The following is a 15,849-nucleotide window of genomic DNA, read 5'->3' on the forward strand; positions in this document are numbered from 1 at the left end:
CAAATCCAGTTTGATGGAAATGAGGATCAGGCTGCATCATGTTGGCATCCTTCAGTCTCGGAAGACCATGGTGTCACACTCTGAATGGTGGCTCTGGAACAGAGTGTCCTCTCCAGTGCGCGAAGCCTGGGTAAAGTAGGTATGGAGGATAGACTGTTATCCATGCAGCAAATCCCCCCTCTCCACGTCACTGAAATGGTCCAATGGAAAGGCAGAAGCCAATATGGTTGGTTCCAGCGGCATCGCAGGAGTTGCCAGAACATGACTGTGTTCAGCCATGAACTGCCTCAGGGACTCCGGCTCCGGATTTTGCCTTGAGGTTGACTCCTGAAGCCTTTTCCACAACTGGATGTAGCCACAAGGCAGTGGAAGTTTGGAATCAGAGTTTTCCTTCTCTCAGATGAGCTGCCTTCCCAGGCTGACGAGTCCCATCTACCCGGTGGCTGTTTAGTCGCCTCTTACGACAAGTACAGCCAAACTGAGGGCCTATTCTTATCCCCAGCCCCCAGGCTGCAATTACAGCACTTTGATACAAATGTGGAATATTAATGAAAACATTAAACAAAGGAGGACACTTATTAAATAAGAAAAGGCCAATGATGTTTAATGAGCTGCAAAATCTTGATTTGTGTTAAAAGTCATGTTCATTCTTAGTAGGTAATATGGCAAAAAAATGTTTCTGTGCCTGGCTTCTTCACAGTGTAGATTTGCCTTCGGGGACCCCAACACTAAATAAACCTTAACTACTGGAAAGAGAAAAGAATGAGAAACATCATCTTTTCTGGAATTGCTCAGGGGCTGCTTGTTTGTTTAACAAGCTGTTGCCCTCATTTTGCTATCAATATACTTTGACAAAATCCTCCACAGGCTGTCATACTGCAGTAAGTGAAACAATGGGGAGGAAAGCTTGGGTTGATATGCAAAACTTTGGGTAACTGCCAAGATTGTGGTCTTTAATCTCCAGGTAAATATTCAGAAATATCAATAAGATAGCAGCTATGCAGGACTGAAAAAAGAGAGATATTTTGATGTTAAATGAAAAGGGAAAAAATGACAAGAAAAAATTTAAACTTCCCTAATGGCCTGTACCAACATTCTGAATTCTCTATTGAAACAAAAGCACAGTGTACATGACTCAGAGATTCCTCTGGATATAAGGACAGAGGCAAAAACCACAGCTGCACCAAGACAGGTTGAGTTGCATGCTATGGTGAAGGGGTGCTGCTCAGGAGGTTTACCTCCCCATAAGCCTCTCAACCACCAGTGGGTCTCCTCAGTCCCATGCAGCTGTTTAGCTCCTGTAGGGCCCAATCCATCCAAATTTTCAGCATCGATGCAGCCACCTGCAGTAGCACTCCCCGCAGGCAGCGAGTCCAGGTGAGAATGGAAAATGTAAGATCCCAGGAAACTTCTGGGCCCCCGCCTTTGGCTCCTGGACCTCTTTTCGACCCTGGGCCAGAATACAAATTATTCCCTGCAACCCCCTCTCATGGGCCCTGTCCCATTGCTGCACATGAGGTTTCCATGGACACTCTGGAGGTGCTTGTGGAAGCACACAGCTACCTTTTGCAACAACCAGAAAGCATGTACCCCCACTAGAACACGAGTTCTATCTGCAGATTGCACAAATAGGATTGGCCCATAACTCTATAAGGGGTACCAGGAATGTCCAACCAAATTCTCAGCATATTACCAAACTACAGTGCCCAATGTTCTCTGGAGGAAAACCACCATGGCATCCCTCTTCTCACATAATCCCTCATGCTTAAAGTGAATGTTGGAAGGGTATGCAAGATGATATCCACTGGCCCAATGATATCAGCTCCTCCAAGAGGAATTTTATCAGGGGGTAAAAAGTTTCTCTGGGGTCTCTTCCCAAAGGGAGAGGGAAGGGGTGAAACAGGGTGGGAGAGGGCAGTGATGGGGCAAGCAGGTGAGGGCATGGAGGGGGGCCAAAACAGGAACAAGCAGAGGATGGCAAGAACCAGAAAAGTCTCCAGAACCCAGGTCTACCGGGCTTCCTATTGTGGAGCCCAAGTCTACTGGCCTGGTAAACCTGGCCTTCAGTTGGCCTGCCCTACATCTTTTGCTTTCCATGGGGCCTGCTGAGATCCCAGGAAATTTCCAGCTCTCCTCCTTTGGCACCCAAGCACTCCTTTCTCAGAAGACCTGGCCCTGCCTCAGACTTAATCCAAACTTCCATACATCTGCGCTCAGGGCAGTAAATGTGATCTTCAGTAGGGCCAAGAAGCAAGAAGGTTTTTTCCCTGAAAGTCAAACTCTTTTACCATTTCAGAACCCGGAAAGTCAAGTTTGCAAGTTTCCCACAAGCAGAAAAGAATATGGAAATTTCACAAATTATGCATACATTATTTGATTGTTTGCTACAATAAATCAGTCAAAATTGATTTATTAGACACGTACATTTAGCATCAGCAAAACCGGTGATGCCGACAAGGAATAATTTGAAATAAACCACACCACCACACCCAGATGCAACATGAAAGTTTTGTAATGCATCATCACTCCTCCGTTTTAGGAATTGTTAGGATAAATGCCACACACTTTGTGAGATGCTAACTGCTTTTTTCTCCATATTTGTTCTGCAGTAGATTCTAGGGCTGCCAGCTTTAATTGATTAATAATTAAAATTTACCATGCAGAACTTTAATTACAGATTAATATTTTAATATTTTGTTCCACCATCCAAGAGAAGAGATTTATTTTACAAAGGCTGCAATCCTATCCACACTTTCCCAGGAGTAAGCCCCATTGATTGTAATGGAACTTACTTCTGAGTAAGGATTGGTCTGTTAATTTCCACTGGAGCTCCTATTGGTCTAGGACAGGGGTGTTCAAACTTTTCAGTATGAAGGCCACATCTTATATTTTACACATTTTTACAGGCCAAAAAAAAAATAAAAATGGGCCAATTCATAAATGAATGAATGATATTTAAATGAATGAATAAGTTTTATTTGGATCTTTTTTTGCATAAAATGCAAAATCAGCATAATATGATTCAGAACAAAAGAGAAAGGTGACAATTACAAAGATATAATGAAGTTCTTAAACTATGATATATAATGAGTAAATTTGTCAAACATTAGCAAATGCTCTGACAAAAAAAAGCAACAAACAAGTTTCTTCGGGCCAGACAAAATCTTGTGGTGGGCTGCATGTGGCCTCTGGGCTGTAGTTTGGAGTCTCCTGGCCTAGACACCTTGCTTGACCAGACAAGCTTTGCTAAGGTATTCTTAGACTGTTCTTAACTGCTGTTCTTTTTTCCAGACTCACAAAGAGAGTCTGGACCAACAAGAAGCTGACAGAACATACCAAGATCCAGGTGTACAGAGCTTGCGTCCTGAGTACACTTCTGTACTGCAGCGAGTCATGGACTCTTCGCTCACAACAGGAGAGGAAACTGAATGCTTTCCACATGCACTGCCTCTGACGCATCCTTGGCATCACCTGGCAGGACAAAGTTCCAAACAACACAGTCCTGGAACGTGCTGGAATCCCTAGCATGTATTCACTGCTGAAACAGAGACGCCTGCGTTGGCTCGGTCATGTCGTGAGAATGGATGATGGCCGGATCCCAAAGGATCTCCTCTATGTCTCCATGTTCTCACTTGTGCAAGGAAAGCGCCCTACAGGTAGACCACAGCTGCGATACAAGGACATCTGCAAGAGGGATCTGAAGGCCTTAGGGATGGACCTCAACAAGTGGGAATCCCTGGCCTCTGAGCGGCCCGCTTGGAGGCAGGCTGTGCAGCATGGCCTTTCCCAGTTTGAAGAGACACTTGGCCAACAGTCTGAGGCAAAGAGGCAAAGAAGGAAGGCCCACAGCCAGGGAGACAGACCAGGGACAGACTGCACTTGCTCCCAGTGTGGAAGGGATTATCACTCCCGAATTGGCCTTTTCAGCCACACTAGACGCTGTTCCAGAACCACCTTTCAGAGCGCGATACCATAGTCTCTCGAGACTGAAGGTTGCCAATGATGGATGATTTTATGAGTTATAAGAATCAATGAAGACAAAATGCTTGCTTTTGTACAGTCACGACTGCAAAACAAAAGAAAACAGATACCTTGAGAGCATTTGTTGTTATTTTTTTTCCTCGTATACTTCACAGTCTACCACCATAATATTGGGACCACTGTGCCATTCTGTGAATCGCTGATGATGATCTCGTAGGCAGTCAGCCCCTCACTGGCAGTGGCAAGCCTCAGAATTTGCACTGTCACATTAAATTGGCAATCAGGGTGGGGTTCGGACCAGTAGCATTCCCAGAGGAAGGGGCACAATGCTAAGCTTTGCAGAATGGCTCAATGTACTGTGTAAGCTGCCCACCTCCCGCCACTCCCCTCCCATTGTTAGAGACATTCCCGGCAGCAGGAGCAACGTGGAGAAGATGCTGCCCAGAACAGCTTCAACTGTGAGGGGGAAGGGGCAGCTCGTTGAGACACCCTGCAAAACTTAGCACTCTGCCCATCTCTGAGAATGCTACTGAAAAGGACTGGGCCGGAGCGGTTCAGGGGTGGAGATTTAAGCAGCAGCCATGCACACCAGATCCTATCCCTCTCTCCCAGCCTGGACCCATCCCCAGAGGTTTCTCAGACTTATGCCAGCCAAAGAGCTGAGAAGACCCATTGGGGACCAGGCAGCTTATGGGGAAGGAAGTAAAAGTAGTTTGTTTTTTAAGCTTACTTTTCCCCTAACTGTGTGGTTCCTAACTGATTCATAACATCTAGCATACACTGCATCAGTGGTGGTACATGCTCTGGGTCGTTCTGGATAGGATTGGGTAGATACTCTATCAAATTCTACAAAAATAAAGTATATTCTACCACATGATAATCATATGATAAGCATAAATACTGCTGTTTTTAGTATGTGTTAATATGTTTTTATTTGTTTTTTAAATTGTTTTTAATATGTTGTAAGCCGCCTTGAGTCCCTTCGGGGAGAAAGGCGGGGTAGAAATAAAGTTGTTATTATTATTATTATTATTATTATTATTATTATTATTATTATTATTATTATTATTATTATTATTATATGTTATAAAAAGGTGTGGAAGTAGCAGTGCCAATGGGTAGCAGTTCTCAGCATCAAAGACGCATGCAGTGAACATTACCACAAGAAACACACTCAGAAAATGACTTCAGAATTTTGAATTTTTTAATAAGCACAGCTGCGATATTTGTACATTCAAATTTAATTCAATGAAAGCTGCACTTTGGCTGTTTCCCCTGACCTAACTTGTCAACTGACAAGTGTGGGCTTCATTATTCTTGTGCAAGTAAGGCTGTGGTTCGTTGATCTAAGCTTGACATTGCGGGAGTCAAATGCAATAAATTGCAACAGTCATGTTCCAGGAGAAAAAGCTGTGTGCATCAGCAGTATTTGCACATGTTGCCAATATGGATGAGGATGCTCATTTGATCTCTGTCGCACTGGCTGGACACAACTTCAGGAGTGAACGGGAACACACATCTGCTTCTAGGATTCCCAGTTGCCATGTCATGGTCCAACAGTAAATTCTACACTGAATGGGAGGGAAAGCACGCTTAGCCCCCTTTTATCCCTTCCCTCCTGTGAAATTACCAGCTGCCTTCAAGTGGAAATTTGTTTATAGGACTGTATACACTACATTAGTCCTCCACCTTGGGAAATGTTTTGCTTACAATCCAGCCACTTTTCCAGCACTGGCTATTAGATATGGAATTGGGGGAGCGGGACTTAACAACGGGCAGCCCAATCCTGAGCTGCCTGGAACGCCCAGGCTCGGTGGCACCAAAAAGGGCTGATGCTAAATCCTGCGTATCTCGCGCTACTGCGGGAGGCTCTTCGGGAAAAGGGGACTTTTGTCCCCTTCCCTCGAGTAAGGTAAGCAGCCCCGCAATGGGGCTACTCACTTTACCGTTGGCGGTAGAGTAAAGGCGTTCGTGTAGGGCGCACAACCCTCCACGAGCGCCCTGGATCCTGCAGAGCTCAGCACGCCTCCCACCCACCGGCACGCCTCCCACCTCCCGGTATGCCTCCCACCCGCTCCTTGGCACACCTCCTCCCTGCCCCCGCCAGCCTCCCCCTTCCCCGGAACGCCTCCTCCACGCCCCCGCCTGCTGTTCTGCAGCTCAGAGGTCTGGGAGACCGCCAAGCCGTGGAACCTGGGCGACTGCTCCACGCTAGCCCAGCACCAGCCAGCACTGGGCTAGCACTGGCGGGAGCCTAGTGGTGAGCCCCACGAACGTGCCTTATGGAACATTTGCGACTGTGGTCAGTGGCAGAGCCATGCCACTGACCACAGGATTGGGCTCTCAAGTAGATGAACAAGAATGTTTACAACAGCTCTGTTTTAAATAAGAAAATGCTAAAATCACCCTCCCCTATTTTACCCTGTCAAATGGTCAGTTAAAACAGCAATTTTGGTGTCTGTTTCCTGAGCTGACCTTTGAACCACTCCTTCTAAGCTAAACTGAAACTAACAAGAACATCCCCTCTACAAACATTACACCAGTGTAATGTTCTCAAACGGTGTGTTTGACCTACCTGTTAGGTTGATTGCAAGCCAATTTCAGGTAGGTCATGAAGCACCCAGCTCAGACACCATTGAAAATACAGAGCTGAAAATACAGGGTAGAGAGCTGCTGGGCAGGGTGGGCTTACAGTGGGACAAGCACAGGGTGATTTGCCCTAAATAAGTGGGAAAACAGAGCGCTGGGAAGGGGGAGAGCTGTGTGGTTGGAGAAGGATCCAAGCGCATGTTCTGCTTTGACTTCCAAGCGGGAATGCTTGAATTCCAAGTTATGCAAAATAACAATATGAGCGCACTGTGTGAGGGAACCTTTGACTTAGGTTTGAAGCCTAAATTGATGGTGTCACTTCTGGCCATAACATCATTTGCAGGTTAATGACATCACTGCCGGGGGTGACATCCCTTCCCAACAGACTGTCATTCTAAAAAGTAGGTCCTGCTGCTAAAAAGTTTGAGAACCACTGCATTATACAATACAGAACACATATACAAAATAGATGAAACAAGTGCTCATCTTCATGCCCTAAGAACAGTTGTACTGAGGTTAGAGCCCAATCCTATTCTCCCCCCATGCAGTAGCAGCAAAATGACTACTGCTGCACCCTGCAGGGAGCAGGCCTAGGAGCCTCCTCTGGAAAAGGGAACAATCATTCCCTTATCCGGGTAGAAGCCTTCACAGTACTGGTGGGAAGATTCTATTTAGACCTGTGCTAGCTATAGAGCTGGCACCGCACCTGGACGGGGGTTAGGATTCAGCCACTGCTGCTAGCAAACCAGCCCCATTCCCAGATCCAATATGCCCACACCCAGCCCCGTCACTGCCCCATCCACCATTCCCTGCCCCTGTTCTGCCCTCCCCACTCCTTCCCACCTCCCCACCACCTTACCTCTATCATAGCTATCTTCACAATGCTCTGGAATGTGCAGGAAGGCTCTGGCCTTCTTGCTGGCACTCTAACTGTGTGTGGCTTTGTGCACTGTGGGTGCCCCTTTTACGACCGCGGAAGAGGCTCACTGACATCACCCAGCCCAAATAGGATTGCGCCATGTGTATATAACTGTTATACTACTGTGAATACTGTCTCACTGTCACAATATACTACTGTGAGTACAGTTCTGTCTTTATGGATTTCTTTTAAGTAATGTGTTGAATAAGCCTACTTCTAAACCATTGTAGTCTTTTTATTTTTTTTGTACAGTACAGAATTTGTTATAAGAGTTTACTCCCATGGTATATTTTTTGTTCTGTTCTAGCTAGCCTTTATCATCCATTCCTTTTTAAAAAAAAAATTTTTTTTAAGCTGAAGTAAGCCTAACAGGAGGAAATTTCCATGATTTGTAACAGCCCAGTGGGAATACAATCTGCACTCCTTGAATGGCTTTAATCCAATTTAATTTCTCTGTCAGAGAGCATGATGGATTCATGTGTAGAATTGTAAAGTGGAGGATAGAGAGCACTTTAGTTTTTAATAGGTAGGAACTACCTGGTTAGATATATTCAGCAAATCAAGCCCTCTCTCAGTCCTAGGCCTGTGGTGAAATTTGTCTGTATTGCTACAAACTTCATTAGTTTGACTGAAAATTTAACGCACCTTCCCATGGGAGAGAAAATGATTCAAGGAACACACTCCTAACAACCTTCAATACATCCACTCCAGTGTCCCTTAATGTATACCCTACTCGTAATTGGTAGCCTTCCAGTGTATCACAGGCAATTGGATGCAAACCCTGGGTTGAGCTGCCCTCTCCTAGTGAACTTGACTTAGATGTAGCCTCCCATTTGATCAAACCACAGCTTGCTGTTTAATCCAGCCCCTCCAAAGCAAGACTGTAAACCATTATCAAACTATAAGGCTGTTCACGTCTTAATATAATCATAATATAACTCTACATGAGAAGAATCATTGATTATTTTCAATGTTGGTACAACCTGTATACAGCTGTATACAACCAAGATAGGCGGGTAGGGGAGGAGGGACAGGGCAGGAGAAGGGCGGAACAGGGGTGGGGGAGGGCAGAATGGGTTGGTAATAAGAGCGAGGGCAGATCGGGTTCAGGAAGCAGAAGCCACCAAATCCTAATCCCCTTCCCAGACCAAATCTTGCACTCCACGTTCACTTGGAACTGCAACAGCAATTTTGCTGTTGTGGGTCCTAGTAAAACCCTTGGAACGAATGCTCTCTTACCTCTTTTACACTGTAGACAAATGTAACTTATTACTTGGGAAGTAATGATCCGTGCAGTTGTGTCTGTTCGCTGCATCTATGACAGTTAATCTGTGAAAGCCATTTCAAGCAACCAAGCTTGTCACATAATAGTGGGTCTTTTCTAACTTGTAGGGGTCTCTCAGATCTCTTCCCCCATATGAGGGGGAAGGTTTAGTGGCACCACTATGGGAGCTTCTTTTGAGTGGAGGTGCTTGGGGCCTTCCTGGGAATTGAACAAGAGACCTGCTACACACAAAGTATATGCTGCACCACTGAGCAACAGCTTAGCCCATCCCCCTGATGCATTTGCATATCAGAATTATGTGAATTGGTCCATTGTGAGAGTGGGAATACAAAGCATACTTTTTTTCTCTTAGGGCTTGCTCTTAACCACAGCACTAAGATAACACAGGAACAAGTATGTTAGGTACGAGCAAGCCCTAAGTATCTCACAAGTAAAGAATACATATCACATTCTTTCAATGCCATAGAGTAGATCCTGGAGAAGAAGCTATAAGACTCTTTGGTACTTTGAAAACTGTACCATCATTTTTGGACAACCAGCCTAATGACCCAACTGTATTCTGGGCCAGCATGCTGCAAGCACAGTGCAGCACCCACTGCAACCAGCACACTGGTTGGGGATCAGGTCAGTTGGGAAAGGTGAGAAATAAAAAACTTTACTTGGCCACCATGCAGTCCTCGATGGGATTCTGCAGATCAAGCTTTTTTGCTGGCATAGCTCTGAGGAGCCTGCTGGGGGTGTGCCTGGGCTGGGTGGGGGATTTAGCATATGGAAGATTCTGGTGCTGTTACAATTCACCCCACCCTGCCTCCATCCACCCCTCTTCTGGCACAGTCCTCACTCCTGCCAGCAGAATCCTGCCAGGATCTGGTCCACATTGCACAGCTGGCACACACTGCTGGTAGCGTGTGTGGCTTTCTGGTTGTTTCGCCAGTGGCAGTGCTTCACAGACCAGAAGAGAGGATGCTGTGCCTGCAGACATGGCAGTACACTGGTTTTCCATGAGGATAGGAACAGACTTTTAGCCAAATTCAAGCAACATCTCAAGTTCGATTCTGAAGTACAACGTGATACTGACACATAGTTATATCATGAAACTGAAGACAGCACAACCAGCAAAGAGAAATAGTGGTGGACCCCCTGTGAGATGCCATCCCCCACTCACCACAACACAACAGAGCCTTGCACGACTCCAGGACCCACCAGGAAAGCATTCTGAGGCTTCCGTAAGGACTTAAACTGCACTTTTGGAATACCAGAAGTGCAGTTTCCAACTGTGACAGGAGCCTCAGAGAGGCTTCAGGCATGGTCCTAGAGGAGCGTGGACCCAGCTTTCAGGGCAGTCATTTTCAACCACTGCGCCATGGCACACTGATGTGCCGCAGATGGTCTACAAGTATGCCTTGGGAGTTTGGAGGAGGATCATTTGTTAGTAGGGCCACTGGGGGATGTGAGCCCCTGCTGTCAGTGCGGTGTGTCTTGTCAATTGTCAAAAAAACTGATGGTGTGCCTTGACAATTTTTGTGCCTTGTCAGTGTGCCATGAGGTGAAAAAGGTTGAAAATCACTGCTCCACAGCATTTGCCCCATTCACAAAATGCTAGGTCTGTAGCTGAAGAGAAACCATGAAACTTGCCTGGGACCAGATCAAAATACTGATAAAGAATTTATAAAAAATGTGACTAGAGCAGTCATTTTCAACCTTTTTCATCTCACGGCACACTGACAAGGCACTAAAATGGTCAAGGCACACCACCAGGTTTTTGACAGTTGACAAGGCACACCATGCTGCCAGTGGGGGCTCACATCTCCCATTGGCCCTATTAATAAATGACCTTCCACCAAATTCCTGTGGCACACCTGTGGACCACTTGCGGCACACCAGTGTGCCACGGAACAGTGGTTGAAAATGGCTGGACTAGAGGCTAAAAGGATGCATAAGAAGTGTCACCAATGCCTCCAAAGGAAGGCACATCCTTCTCCTAGGCAGTGATGCAGCTACGGGGGTGGGGGGGGGTGTGGCATGGTAAATACTGCAGACACCACAACAAGCCATGTAAGTAGCCTCTCCTACTGGGCAGCGATGGCATGCCTGCATGTTGCCATTACTGCCTGGACTGGCTCCAGTGGCAAGTGAGAGGGGCTGCTTACACGCCGTGTTGTGGCACCTGCAGTACTTACTGTGCCACAGCCCCCTGTCGCTACACCACTGCTCCCAGGTGTTCCATGTTCGGACTATGACAACCCATTCCATCAATGACCCTCCATTCCAACAAGGACAATAGAATTGCATTTGGACCATATTTTTTTATTGGTTGACAGGTCTGGGGAGCATTTGGGACAACCCCCCTATAAACTTTTAGTTTCCATAGTGGCTCTATTACTGTGCATTAGTGATGGAACACATGTTTTGCACTGCATAAGGTCTCCGATATCCCCAAGTAGGAAAGACTACACTTTGAAACCATGCCAGTCAATGTAGTGTGAGTCAGGTTGCAATTCTAAACACACTTTTCTGGGAGTCATCCCCATTAAGTAGGACAGAACTTACTTATGAGTAGACATGCATAGGATTGTGTTGACAATTAGATGGGCCAATGGACTAACTCGGTATCAGGCAGCCTCGTATATCAATAGGGTCTCTTCCCACGAACCTGTAAAGCTTCAACTTGATTTTCATGAGCTTAGAAAAAATTAGCATTATCTTCTGGGGGGGGGGGACTTTTAATTTATGTTTAAATAAACCCTGAGAAATCAAATATTGTTTTCTTGAATTGACTCCTGACATAATATAGGAATAATTTAACAATCCTTACTGTAGGGGAGCCATATGAGAGTCCTTCAGAAAAGTTCGTGAAGAATTGTAACTGATAGTCACAACACCAGTAAACAGAGTTTAAAATGATTCCCAAATTAAATGCGTTCATCTCAAATTGTAAACATCCTTTGAGTTTCCCAAGGGGGTGTGGTGACACCATCTGGCACAATCCATCTCCTTGGGTTCAGAGCATAAGAAGAATAGCCCATTTGATGATTATGTAAATGCTGAATCCCAGATGCGGTAGACTTTTTTTAGCGGGTTAAATTATCTCTGTCTATGCTGGAGAGCTAAGTTGTGTAGCAATTATGATATAACAGGTCTAAACGGCACTGGTTTAACTGTATGAGGACATGACCCTAAAGAGACATCACTAGTTGGATTAATAAATGCACTTAAATTCAATCCTGTGCTAGAAAGAAAGAAAGAAAGAAAGAAAGAGAAAGAAAGAAAGAAAGAAAGAAAGAAAGAAAGAAAGAAAGAAAGAAAGAAAGAAAGAAAGAAAGAAAGAAATTATTATTAAATTATACCATATATAATTTCTAGCCACTTGGACAGCATAAATCCAGCCACAGAAAAGCCGGAAATAGCTTTTTGGCAGTGCAAGATCCTTTACTATGGCATGAAAGCTGGGCCACGGTCATACACTGCTGGGCCATTGACATAAGAACATAAGAAGAGCCCCGCTGGATCAGGCCAAGGACCCATGTAGTCCAGCTTCCTGTATCTCACAGTGGCCCACCAATTGCCCGAGGGAGCACACAAGACAACAGACACAACCTGCATCCTGGTGCCCTCCCCTGCATCTGGCAATCAGAGGCAGCCTACCTCTATGTTGCACATATCTACCATGACTAGTAACCCGTGATGAACTTTTCCTCCAGAAATTTGTCTAATCCCCTCTTAAAGGCATCCAGGCAAGATGCCATCACTACATCCTGTGGCAAGGAGTTTCACAAACTAATTACATGCTGGGTAAAGAAATATTTTCTTCTGTCTGTCCTAACTCTCCCAAAACTCAACTTTTGTGGATGTCCCCTGGTTCTGGTGTTGTGTGAGGGAAAAGAGCATCTCTCTATCCATTCTGTCCATCCCCTGCATGATTTTGTATGTTTCAATCATGTCACCCCTCAGGCACTTCTTTTCTAGACTGAAGAGGTCCAAACGTTATAGCCTTTCCTCATATGGCAGGTGCCCCAACCCAGTGATCATTTTGGTTGCTCTCTTTTGCACCTTTTCCATCTCCACTATATCCTTTTTGAGATACAGCAACCAGAACTGGACACAATACTCCAGGTGTGGCCTTACCATAGATTTGTACAAAAGCATTACAATATTAGCTGTCTTATTCTCAATGCCTTTCCTACTTGTCCCAAGCATGGAATTAGTCCTCTTCACTGCTGCTGCACATTGGGTCGACACTTTCATCGAGCTGTCCACCAGCACCCCAAGATCTCTCTCCTGTTCTGTCTCAGACAGCTCAGAATCCATTGGCCTATATGTAAAGTTTTGATTCTTTGCCCCAATGTGCATGACTTTACACTTACTTACATTGAAACGCATCTGCCATTTTGCTGCCCAGTCTCCCAGTTTGGAGAGATCCTTCTGGAGCTCTTCACAATCTCTTCTGGTCTTCACCACTCAGAAAAAGTTTGGTGTCATCTGCAAACTTGACCACTTTGCTGCTCAACCCGTGTCCCCAGGTCATATATGAACAGGTTGAAAAGCACCGGTCCCGGGACAGATCCTTGGGGCACACCGCTTTTCAACTCTCTCCATTGTGAAAATTGCCCATTGACGCCCACTCTCTGCTTCCTGGCCTTCAACCAGTTCTCAATCCACGAGAGGACCTGTCCTCTAATTCCCTGACTGTGGAGTTTTTTCAGCAGCCTTTGGTGAGGGACCGTGTCGAACACCTTCTGAAAGTCCAGATATATAATGTCCACGGGTTCTCCTACATCCACAGGCCTGTTGACCTTTTCAAAGAATTCTAAAAGGTTCGTGAAGCAAGACTTACCCTTACAGAAGCCATGCTGATTCTCCCTCAGCAAGGCTTGTTCGTCTATGTGTTTTGAGATGCTATCATTGATGAGGCATTCCACCATCTTACCTGAACATAAATGGAGAAAGGTGTGGCATATGCAGCTGTGGACCCTAGAGGCTCCATAGGTGCAATTAAGTTGGCAGTGGAGATGGGCCATGAGCGGAGAGAGGAATAACAGGGCATTTCAGAGAAGAATCTGGAGTTGTGTTGGGGGAGGAAGGGTGTGGGTCCTGTACCCTTTGCGCACATCAGATCTTATCAGACATTTTTGTCTTATCAACCATCAGCTTTTAACTGTATTTTACAATTTTTTAAAATATATTACGAATTTTTGTTAGCCATCTTGGGTGCCCTTTGGAGAGAAAGACTGATTACAAATCCAAAAAATAAATAATATTTTTTTTCTGCCTGGCCCAGCCCCTGGCTGTCTTCACACCTGCCAGCTATATAGCTGGTGAAAGTTCAAGGAGACCAATAGGCAATTGGGCAGCCTACCAGGGATAAGTAAAAAAAAATAAATATATTTTCTTCCCTCCTCCAGGCTGTCCAATCACCCACCACCACCATAGCATGCAACACAGCCTCTATACTGCATGCTATAATGTGGTAGGATTGGGCAATTAGCCAGCCTCCTACACTTACATATAATCAACTGTGCCAAGATGGAATAGGTATATGGATTTGAATAGCTGGGGTGTGTATGTGTGAGCATCTCTATTTTATGTAGTCCATTGCTGGGGGGGGGGGGGGAATGTGTACTTTTGAAAAGGAATCAACAGCTTCCTTATTTGCTCAGGTGCTTCAGCTGGAATGAACTCTTATATTCATTAAATCCATACCTAACACCCTGACCCTAAATGTTTGTGTTGGCATATAAGACTGTGCTATTGTTGGCAACACAGCACTGGAATGCTGGCATCAGGTCAGGGTTTTTGTACTGTTACTCTGGGGTTGGCATACCTCAGCCCAAGTTTTCACTTCAGTCTAGAACAAAGTTTCGAATTACGCTGATTATGTCATGAAAAACCATTTTAAAAAAAACCCTCAATATTACTGTTCTCTGGCAACGAACAATCATCAGACTACAGAACTTTCCTAAGGACACTTATGGTATATGATTGATTACTGCCTTTCATAATATTATGCACCTCATTTCCAAAGAAATAAGGATATACAGCCTACATGGTGAACTTACTTTGGCAATATTTCCTATGGTTGAGTAGAACAGTTGCAAAAAATATTTCAGTTATGGTTAAGTAGAACAGTTGCAAATATCACAGTAATATCAAACACAGCCATGTGGGACATGTTTCATCTTTTCTTTTTTGAAAGACAACCCCTCACTGCAGTGTTTCTCAAACTGTGGATTGGGTCCCACTAGGTAGTCATGAGCCAATTTCACGTGGTTTCCCATTCATTTCAATATTTTATTTTTAATATATTCGACATGACACATGGTATGTGTCTGCATTTGGGAACATGTTAGAGATCTGTACTAGAGGCTACTATGCATATGCTTTTAACAATGATAGTAAGTGGAACTTACTCCTGAGTAAGTACGGGTAGGACTGCAGGCTAGAATCGTTAAAAATTTTCCTGCATGATGATGTCACTTTCAGTCATGACATCACTTCAAGTGGATCCTGACAGAGTCTCATTCTAAAAAATGGGTCCCAGTTCTAAAAGTTTGAGAATCACTGCCTCACTGCGCATAGAATTGCTGAAAGTTTTGGAATACCTGTATACAATACAATCTTATGCATGCTTAAGCCCTCAATGGGTCTTAATGTTCAAGAAATGTGAATAGAATTTCAGCCTTGGTGTGATGCACTAAATCGCCTCATCATATCTGGGAGATGGTTTTGGGTGCATGACAGACCTGTTTCTGAGGCCTGCATCTTCACAAGTGCTGGAAAAATTGTGTACAGATTACATATGTGAACATCATACAAGTATTTGTTTTGTCTCCGATATACACAGTGGCAGCATCAGGAAAAAAAAATGGGTGGAGGACACCAAAATGGCAATGACATTTCTGGGTGCAATGGTGAACTTTGTCCCACATATTAGATTTCCAAGCTAGAACCGTACACATTCATGACTCCATCCTAAACATAAACAGAAGTCAGCCCGAGCCAAAGTGCCCTTTATCTGTCGTGATGCTCTTTCAATATGTAGACTGATGATAAGAAAGGAAAGGACTCTGAAGCTGCA

This window comes from Tiliqua scincoides, chromosome 3 (assembly GCF_035046505.1).
Source record: "Tiliqua scincoides isolate rTilSci1 chromosome 3, rTilSci1.hap2, whole genome shotgun sequence".
NCBI classification, from domain to species: Eukaryota; Metazoa; Chordata; class Lepidosauria; order Squamata; family Scincidae; genus Tiliqua; species Tiliqua scincoides.